Source organism: Fukomys damarensis, unplaced genomic scaffold (genome assembly GCF_012274545.1).
Source record: "Fukomys damarensis isolate Sample0158 unplaced genomic scaffold, DMR_v1.0_HiC HiC_scaffold_33, whole genome shotgun sequence".
Taxonomy (NCBI): Eukaryota; Metazoa; Chordata; class Mammalia; order Rodentia; family Bathyergidae; genus Fukomys; species Fukomys damarensis.
In genome coordinates this window covers 54,779,228-54,788,703 of record NW_022900945.1, presented here as the reverse complement: position 1 = coordinate 54,788,703, position 9,476 = coordinate 54,779,228, and positions in this window count along the sequence as shown.

Sequence of the window (9,476 nt, the reverse complement as noted above, 5' to 3'; positions counted from 1 at the left end):
AAAAAAAAAAAAAAAAAAAAAAAAGCAGCAGCAACAAGAAGGAAGGAAGCTCAGCACCAGAGTGCTTGCCCAGTAATAGGAAGCTCTGGATTGAATCCCCCTTTGGCTGCAAACAAACAAACAAAAAAAATAAAACAAGCAGTCAGTGCTGCAGCCTGTCTGTGGCCCCCAGGAGGTGAGTACTGCTAGGCTGCCCTTGAATTTGAGGGGCTGGAAGGGCCAGGTGTGGACAGGTCTCTGCTTCCTTTGCCTGTGGCTTCTTTCCCTGGCTTTGCACAGTGGGCTCTGAGTTCCAAGCAGCTGTGCGAGGCAGCAGTCTGGGCGCTGACCTGGAGTAGCTGAGGGGAGGCCGAGGGCTCCGGGGGTGGCGTGTCTGAGCAGCGGGCGACAGCAGGCCAGATGTGCACAGAAGCATGGACGGTGCACATAGTTACCTGCACATCAGTGCCTGAGACCATGGCAGCGTCACGGCCTCGGGCTCTGGGACTGGCCGGGCCAACCGGGTGAGTCACTCAGGGCCTCCGCTGGTGTCTGACAGGGCTTGGGTCGGGTCTGGCATCCATGGCGTGGGGGGTCTGGAACAGCAAAAGCCCCTTTCTCCCACGTCTCCAGCATGCGGGACCAAGGGACCGGACTTTACAGAGAGACTAAGGGCTCCGGAAGCACAGATCCCAGATTGGGTGCCAAGGGCAGTCAATACTGCCTTTGAGTGCTGGACACAGTGGTTCAGGCATATAATCCCAGCACTGAGGGAGGCTGAGGCAGGAGGATCACAACACAAGTTCGAACCCAGCCTAGGTACCTTAGAAACTTAGCAAGACCCTGTCTTAAAATAAAAAATAAAAAGGGCTAGGGGTTGTCTGTGGTGGTAGAGTAGCTGTGGGTACAATCGCTAGTGCTATGGTGTTCTACACACACACACACACACACACACACACACACACTATTACAAGATTAGGTAACTCACAAGGCAACACAAGTCAGGTTTGCTTTGGCTTGCAGTTTTGTAGGGCAGCTTCAGGGGGCTGCACCTTGGAGGGGATCTTACTGCCAGATCTGAGTGGCACAGGGCTACCTGGCAAGTAGCTAGAAACTATGGGATTACAGGTGTGGGGTGTGTTGCTCCCTCTTCCAATGAGTATTGTCCAAATCCAGTCACCCCCGGCAACCCACCTGTGAGCACTGCAGTGGGTTCCCATTCACCCTACTGCCGACTCAACAGGAGAACCCCCGGGGGACGCACCCCAGCCTCCTCTGCAGCTGTGCTGTGGACCTCGGATAAGGACTGAGGGGCTGCCTAGGCTGGAGGACACAGGTGCCACCACCTGGGGAAGAACAATATTTGGGAAGAGGTAGAACAGGAGACGTTGGCCACTCTCAGAATATACCAGAAGCAAGCAGGCTGCAGAGAGTGTCCCGGAAGGGCCGGCTTCTGGCTATCCACACCCAGACCTCGGAGAAGGTGCTGCAGCTGGCGTTCACCTCCCCACCACCCCAACATGGAACTGGAGCCCAGGATTTTGCTCAATCTCTGAGTTAGCAAGGCTGGGCTCAAACTTCAGATCCTCCTGCTTCAGCCTCCCAGAGTGTGGGATTATAGGTGTGTGCTACCACGTCTTACTTTTGCATGTATTATTTGACTCTTGCATTGAGATGGTATGTACATTGTTTTATTTGTTTCATTAATTAAAAGGAAACCAAGGGCTGGGATTTAGCTCAGTGGTGCCACTGCCTGCCTCACAAGCACAAGGACCCGAGTTAGATCCCTGTAGCAAAAAAAAAGAAACTGAAGTTTACATTTTTTTTAGAACTGTGGCGGAGCAGAGGGCTAGGCAAGTGCTCTATCTTTATCTACCACCCCAGACCTGAAGGAAAAATAAAACTTTGCTAACCTGCCAGTGATCCCAGCACTTAGGAGGCTGAGGCAGGAGGATTGCCACAAGTTTGCCACCAGCTTGGGCTATATAGTGAGTTCAAAGCTAACCTGAATTATGTAGCGAGGCCTGTCTCAAATAAATGAATGAATAAAAGATTAAGACCGTGGAAAATGTTCCAGCTATAGTCTTCCAGTTGTCTAAAGCTATGTGACAAAACATCTTGAAATCTGGTGGCTTCAAAGATTATTTTATCCTGATTGTGGCTCTGAGCTTGACCGAGGTCAGCGAGGCAGCTGGGGGGGCACCCACTGGTTACGGACAGCGGGCGGAGTCACCAGAGGAAGCCACTCTGCCCTTCCTCACCTGGCTTCAGAAGCCAGGTAGCTCCTGCAAGTCACTTTTAGGTGAACGGATGCTCTTGGGGACCTTCACACCGGTTTAAACGGCAGGTTGTTTCTCTCATGTGACAATCACAGAGGGAAAATAAAGAACAGAGGAGGGATGGGTTTTGGGGAGCAGGCAAAACGTGCTCAAATGAGAGGGGGTGGGGGGGCAAAGGAAGGGACGAGGGATTTTTTTAAGAAGGGCATAGAAGGGAAAAGTGGAAACAGCTTTGGTACATGGGGGGGAGACATTATGTACAGGTACAAAGTCCCTATGATGAATGTGATCATATGTATGGCGAATATGTGCTAATAAAATAAATCCATACACACATGAAAGGAAGCTTTCCCTGTGGGGGTCCCCTGCATTTAGGGTGGGCCCCGGATGTTGGCTTATTTGCTCTCCTTTCTTTTTCTTTCTTTCTTTCTTTTTATTTTACTTATTTATTTATTGGGATAGGGTCTTGTTCTGTAGTTCTGGCGGATTTGAACTCACTGTGTAGCCCAGGCTGGCCTCCAGCTGTAGGCAATACTCCTGCCTCAGCCTCCCAGGTGCTGGGATTATAGGCTTGTGTCATCATGCTCTGCTCTTCCTTCAATCTTTCTTCCCTCCCCTCCTCCTCTCCTCTTCCTCCTCCTCCTCCTTTTTGTGGACCTGGGGGTTGAATTCAGAGCCCTCACCCTGAGCTGTATCTCTGGCCTTTTGCATATTTTTTATTTTGAGACAAGGTCTCACACTAAGTTGATAAATTACCCTCCTGCCTCAGCTTTCCAGGAGCTGGGATTACAGACGTGCGCCACCATCCCCAATTTAGATGAGACTTTTTAATGGAAGGGGTGCCGGTGCTACCGTGAGAACAGTCCAGGAGCTGTGGGGAGTTTCATCACGGCCGCTCTGGAAAATACAATCTGCTGTGTTCGTTAGCAAAGAGGCGAACTTTCCACTTTCCAGATCCACCGCGGACACCTGGGCACAGGCTGGAGGCCGAGTTCTCCTTGGCGCCAGATGGGCTGAGTTTCCCCGCGGGCGCCCTCCCTGCGCACTCACGGAAGTGACCACCTCCCCACTCTGCTGAGCGCCTGCCATCGCCCGTTTTCCTTTTTCTGTTTTTGGCGCTGGTGCCTGGGCTGGAACCGGGCCTCGCCGGACCCTGGCTCCATCGGCCCCTCCCTGTGGCCGCCTGGTACCCACGACAGCGCCAGGCATGACCAGGCGGGGCCCTTCGCAAACACTTGTGTGGGATTAAGTTTCCTAAAAGATACTCGCTGCTGGCAAAGGTAAGATGAACACCTCTGCGTCCCACCCCCGTTTTGAAAAGAAACAATTCGGTAGTAATTTTAGGTGTCCAGAGAGGTTCCCGGAGAGCAGAGTCCCTGTGGCCTTGCTGACCTCCCAGGGGTGACCTGCTACCAGCAGCAAAGTAGCGTCAACCCCACTCCAGACTGTGCTGCATTTGTCAGCTTCCGACGAGCGTCCTCCTCCGCGCCAGGTTCCCCTCCTCGTCCTCCTCGTCCTCGTCGTAACTTAAGGGAAAGGGGCCTCTCTGTGCTCTGAGGGGCGGCAGGAGGTTCCACAGCTGGGGCCAAGAAGGTTTGTGCTGATTTGGGAAGGTGCTGTGGCTTCTCTCTGGTCCCAGGAGGTCCCTGTCCTGCCCTGCACTTGGGGGAGTAAGTGGGAGCCTCACTGTGCCCCCACAAAACCTTAAGTCAGAGGAGGCTCCTACCGACTACAGTCTGGGTCTCACTTTGCTCCTTTTTGTAGATCTCTCTGCCCCCTCCATGAGAGAGGATCTCTCTGTGCTTCAGACTAGCCTCTAACTTGCTGTGTAGCCCTGGCTAACCTCAAACCCACAATCCTCCTGCCTCAGCCTCCCGTGAGCTTGGATGACTGTGTGTACCACCACACCTGGCTTTATAGGTGTGGAGAGAAAGTAACGAACCACAGACTGTCTGAATGCTGCTTCTCCCTTCCCTTGCCCTATTGCTTCTTTCTTCTTTTTCTTTCTTTTTTGAAACAGGGTCTCACTATGTAGCCCAGGCTGGCCTTGAACTCGAGGCAGTCCTCCTGACTCAGCCTCCCGAGAGCTGGGACTACAAGTGTGGGCCACCAAGCCCAGCTCTGTTGCTTCTTTTTTTAACCCCTCTTAAAAAAAAGCCTCCAGAGTTTCTGTTCTTCCCCTTTTTTCTGTTAATTGGTACAGGTTTTCCTGGGGACACCAGGTCTCGTAGAAAAAGATCCTTAGCAAACACGGACATTCTGACCCAGTAGCCCCCTTACGCAAACGTAGCGTAAGGAGTAAACCGGGCTGGAGATTTCTGTGTAAGGGACGTCTGGAAGGGGTCTGGGCTAAGGTGCCAGCCGGCCTTCAGTGAGGGTGCGCAGCGGGTCAGAGATGCGGGCTGGAGCTACTTGGGAAGTTTGGGGACCCAGGGCCGGAAAAGGGGTATCCCCAGGGTGGCCCGGCTCCTCCTGTCTTCCCTTCTGGGTACCACTCTCAGAATTCAAGTTCTCAGGCAAGGGAAAAGGCCCGGGGTGGCCGGTTTGGGGCGCTGGAGGGCTTCTGCTGACCCAGGGAGGGAGGATGCGTCCTGAAGGACGGGGTCGTAGAGAGCAGCCCAGGACTCGAGATGCAGCATTATTTTACGTATCGAGGACTGAAAGGGGTCCTGGGCACTGAGGTGCACTCGGGAGGCTGAGGCAGGAGAACTGAAAGGGAGTTGGAGACCAGCCAAGGCAATTTAGTGAGATCCTCTTTCAGAATAAAACTCAAAAGAGCCGTAGATGTCGTGTGGTTGTAGAGCCCTTGTCCAACATGTGTGAGGCGCTGGGTTCAGTACTTGGTATCTGAAGAAACAAAACCAAAGGCAAAGCAGAGCCCGGGTGTAGCTGAGAGGGAGAATTCTCGCCTGGCATCGGCGGGCCTGCGTCAGCCCGGCGCGGGGCGGTAAAGACAAAGCGAGACAAACCTAGGCCGTGGTCCGGCCGTGCACGGCAGTAAGGCCCCGCATGTTGCTTTGAGTATGGAGAGATGTTTCGTGTTAAGCGGAAAGGGCAGATTAGAACAAAATACATCCATGTCACAAGACATTTGGTTATGGTGTTGTGGATTTCTGTTTTTCTCTTTTTTCTTTGGTGCTGAGGATCCAACCCAGGGCTCACGCTTTGCCACCGAGCTGCAGCACAGCTCCGTCTTTTTTTTATTTGTTAATTTTTTGGTACTGGAGATCCAACTTGGGTCCTTGCGCTTGTGAGGCAGGCGGCGGAACCACTGAGCCACATCCCCGGCCCCACTTCAGCGTTTCCTTTGTGTGTGGTGCTGGATTGATCTCAGGGCCTCGTGCATTCTAGTACAGTGCTCTGCCACTGAGCTGCCTCTCTGGCCCTTTTCATTTTTACTTTATATTTTATTTTGCTGAATTGCCCAGGCTGACCTTGAGCTTGCGATGCTCCTGCGTTCACCACCGCGCCAGGCTGTTTTAGTATTCTATTCTGAGAAGGTAACTGGAAATGTAATTACAGTCTTGTACAAAAGATATTCATTAAAAAAGGTATCCATTGAAAAATTACTTATAATAATGGAAATGGGGGTTGGGGTATAGAGTGAGTGTTTAGCATGCACAGGGCCTCAGTTTGACTACTAGTATCACGTACATGCACACACACACAACACAACACACACGTGTAATAGTGAAAGTGGAAAACAGCTGTCCAATATGGCAGGAACTGTGTTTAAATTATACTTCAGATATGGACTATGTACTGTGTTATAGGCATTACTAATGTTTTTGTAGCTGGGCGTGGTGGTGCGTGCTTGTAATCCCAGTACTCAGGAGGCTGAGGCAGGAGGATCACTGTGAGTTCAAGGACAGCCTAGGCTACATAGCGAGACCCTGACTCAAAAAACAAAAACAACAAAAAAGGTTTTCGAAGGAAGGAATATTAAACACATAAATGTTTTTTCATGGCTAAGGGTTAGAGCAGCATCTAACACAGCATATAAAACATGGTCTCAGCTGCCCAACCTCCCCAGTACTTATTTTTATTGTAAGATGGCGAATTGTTGTTGAAAATAAGTCTCCCTAGGATAATTCAGCACAGCTAATGTACTCAGGTCTCATTACTAAAGCATGCCTGATAGAATTGTCCAATGATAGGCAGGGTTCATTTAAAAAATTTCCAATCTGGCCGGGAGTGGTGGTGCACGCCTGTAATCTCAGCACTCAGGAGGCTGAGGCAGGAGGATCACTGTGAGTTCGAGACCAGCCTGGGCTACATAGTGAGTTCCAGGTCAGTCTCAACTACATAGTGAGACCCTGCCTCAAAAAACAAAAACAAAAAAAATTTTTTTTTCAATTTGCTGTGGACTGATGTTTTTGTGAAATTTAACTAAATGAATTACTAGGCTACTAGCCAAGTGACATAAAAACACAAGTCTCCATTTATTATTTTTATAATCAATTGTGAATTTTTTTTCAGTACTAGGGATTGAACCAGGGCCTTCACACTGAACGACTCCCCTGGCCCTTCTGTATTTTCTATTTTGAGATAGGCTGTTAGTCTTGTGCCAAGTTGCCCAGGCTGGGTTCAATCTTGCCACCCTCCTGCTCGACCTGCGAGTGTGGGGGAGGCTTTTCACATGGGCACATGCGGATTAGGTCATCACCCCTTTGCTGGGGACACGATGCTCCACTGGGTGGCAGCCTGGCAAGTTGTTGGCCATTGGAGAGGGTGGTGCAGCCGACCCCAGAGGCTGTTTACCTGCTTATCCTGATCTGCACACACTCAGTCCCTTGGGATTTCCCAAGTGTGGGCACATGGACTTATATTCTTTAAAATAAAAGCTCTACATTGAAATATAACCCATATACCATGCTCTTTTCTTTTTTGGGGGGTTACCAGGAATCGAACTTGGTATCTTGCATTTGCAAGGCAGGATGTGGAACCACTGAGCCACATCCCCGGCCCTCCATACTTGCTCTGTTAAAGTACGCAGTTGAGTGTTATTATGAGACAGGGTCTTGCCATGCAGTCCAGGCTGGTCTCGAACTTACACTGACTGTCCTGCCTCTGCCTCCCCGGTGCTGGGTCAACAGATGTGTGCCACCACGCCTGGCCATGACAAACCCTATGTGCATTAGTAGCCATCCGCATCCTCCCCCTGTCCTAGGAACTGGCCATATTCTGTTCTGTGGCCTTCCTGTTCTGGACATTTCATAAATGGAATCAATCATATACTTTGTTGCATTTTGCAACTCTTTCACTTAGCATAATGTTTGAAAAGTTTGTCTGGGTGCTAGCACTTCATCCCTTTTGATGGCTGAATAATAGTTCACTGTATAGAACCACTGTGTGGAACAAAATGACTTTTTGTTTATTCATCCATCAGTTGATTTTTTTTCTTTCTGTATTTTGAGATAGAGTGCTGCTAAGTAGTCCAGGCTGGCCTTGACTCACTATATGTGGCCCAGGCTGGCCTCGAACTTTTGGTGATCCTCCTGCCTCAGCCTCTCAAGTGTTGGGATCACAGGTGTGCACCACTACACCTGGCTAGAACTTTTGCATTGTTTCCACTTCTTGGCTATTATGAATAATGCTGCCATGAACATTCATGTACAGGTGTGTGTGTGTGTGTGTGTGTGTGTGTGTGTGTGTACTGGAGATTGAAACTCGGGCCTTTGAACTGAGTTACATCGCCAGCCTTTTGATTTTCATTAAGTAAGTAAATTGCCAAGTCTGGGCTCAAACTTGCAATATTCCTGCCTCAGCCTCCCAGAGTGCTGGGATCACAGGCCTGCACCTCCATGGCTGGTTAGTTGTTTTTATTTTTTTGTCCTTTGAAGCACAAATCTTAGTTTTTAAAAAGTTAATTTTATTATTGCATTTGAGATATTACATAACAATCGCACTCATCACAGGGAATTTGTGTCCATGATACACTGATTCTTCTTCTCCACTCCCCTCCCTTCAACTCCTCTTCTTCTTATTTACAAAAGCTTTGTTTCCATTTTCTTCCTTCTCTTCTCTTTCCACTTTTAATTCCAAAGTTTTAGTTTTGGAATGATTCTCTCTTTAGTTTTTAAATTCCAAATTTTAGCTTTGACAAAGCCAATTCACCTATTTATTTCTTTTGTTACTGTGCTTTTGGTCGCTTAGGTAACCATTGCCCAATCCAAAGTCAAGAAACTGTATCTGTTTTCTTTTTCTTTTTAAATATCAGGATTGGGGCTGGGGTGTAGCTCAGTGGCAAGCGCCTGCAAGGTCCTGAGTTCAGTTCCCAGTACTGTAAAAATAAATAAATAAAAATAAACAGACATTGGGGGTTGCCCCCAGGGCCTCACACATGCCAGGCAAGCACTCCGGTGCCCAGCTCTACCCCCAGGATCTCCCGCCTTTGATTTGCTCATACTAACCTGCCTTGCCACCTCCTGCCTCAGCCTCAAAGTAGATGGGATTCTAGGTGTGCACCACCAGGTCCAGATGTCTGCTTTTTGTTTGTGGTACAAGGGATTAGACACGGTGCCTTACTTGCTGAGCTACATCCCAGCCTTTGAAAAAAAGTGTTTGGAGATCAGATCTTGGTGTTGCCAGGGCTGGGAGCCTGCTGCCTTTGCCTCCCAGAGCGTGGGTCCCCTGTGTGACCCACCCTACCCGCGGTCGACCTGAGTTTAAGGCCCAACTCTGCCCCCTACCAGCTAAGTAGACTTGCACAGTTATCCAGCCCTCTGAATCTGTTTCTTTGAAGAGTTTTGTAGTTTCAGTCCTTACGTGGTTCTGTGATCAACTTGATGTCCCGCTCCAGTTCTGGGTCTGAACTCAGGCCCTGGTGCATGCTAGGCAAGTGCTCTACCAAGGAGCTGTCCCCAACCCCTTTTCATTCTGAGACAAGGTCTTGCTTTTTTGCTCAAGCTGGGCTTAAACCTGAGGTCCTCTTGCCTCAGCCTCCTGAGTGCTGGGGTTGCAGGCACGTACCTCTGTGCTCAGCTCGTGTTAATTTTCTTTTCTTTTTGGTACCAGGAATTGAACTCAGGTCCCTGCCCTTTCGAGGCAGGCGGTGGCACCACTGAGCTAAATTCCTGGCTCTGGTGTTGACATTTTTGATCTGCCAAGTTGTCTCCAAAGATGATGTCCTAGGGAATATTCCCGCCCCAGGAGATGAGTGCCTGTGTCTCAGACTGGGCCGCCAAGGTCAGAAAGGCAGTAGTGGGCTTGGCTTAT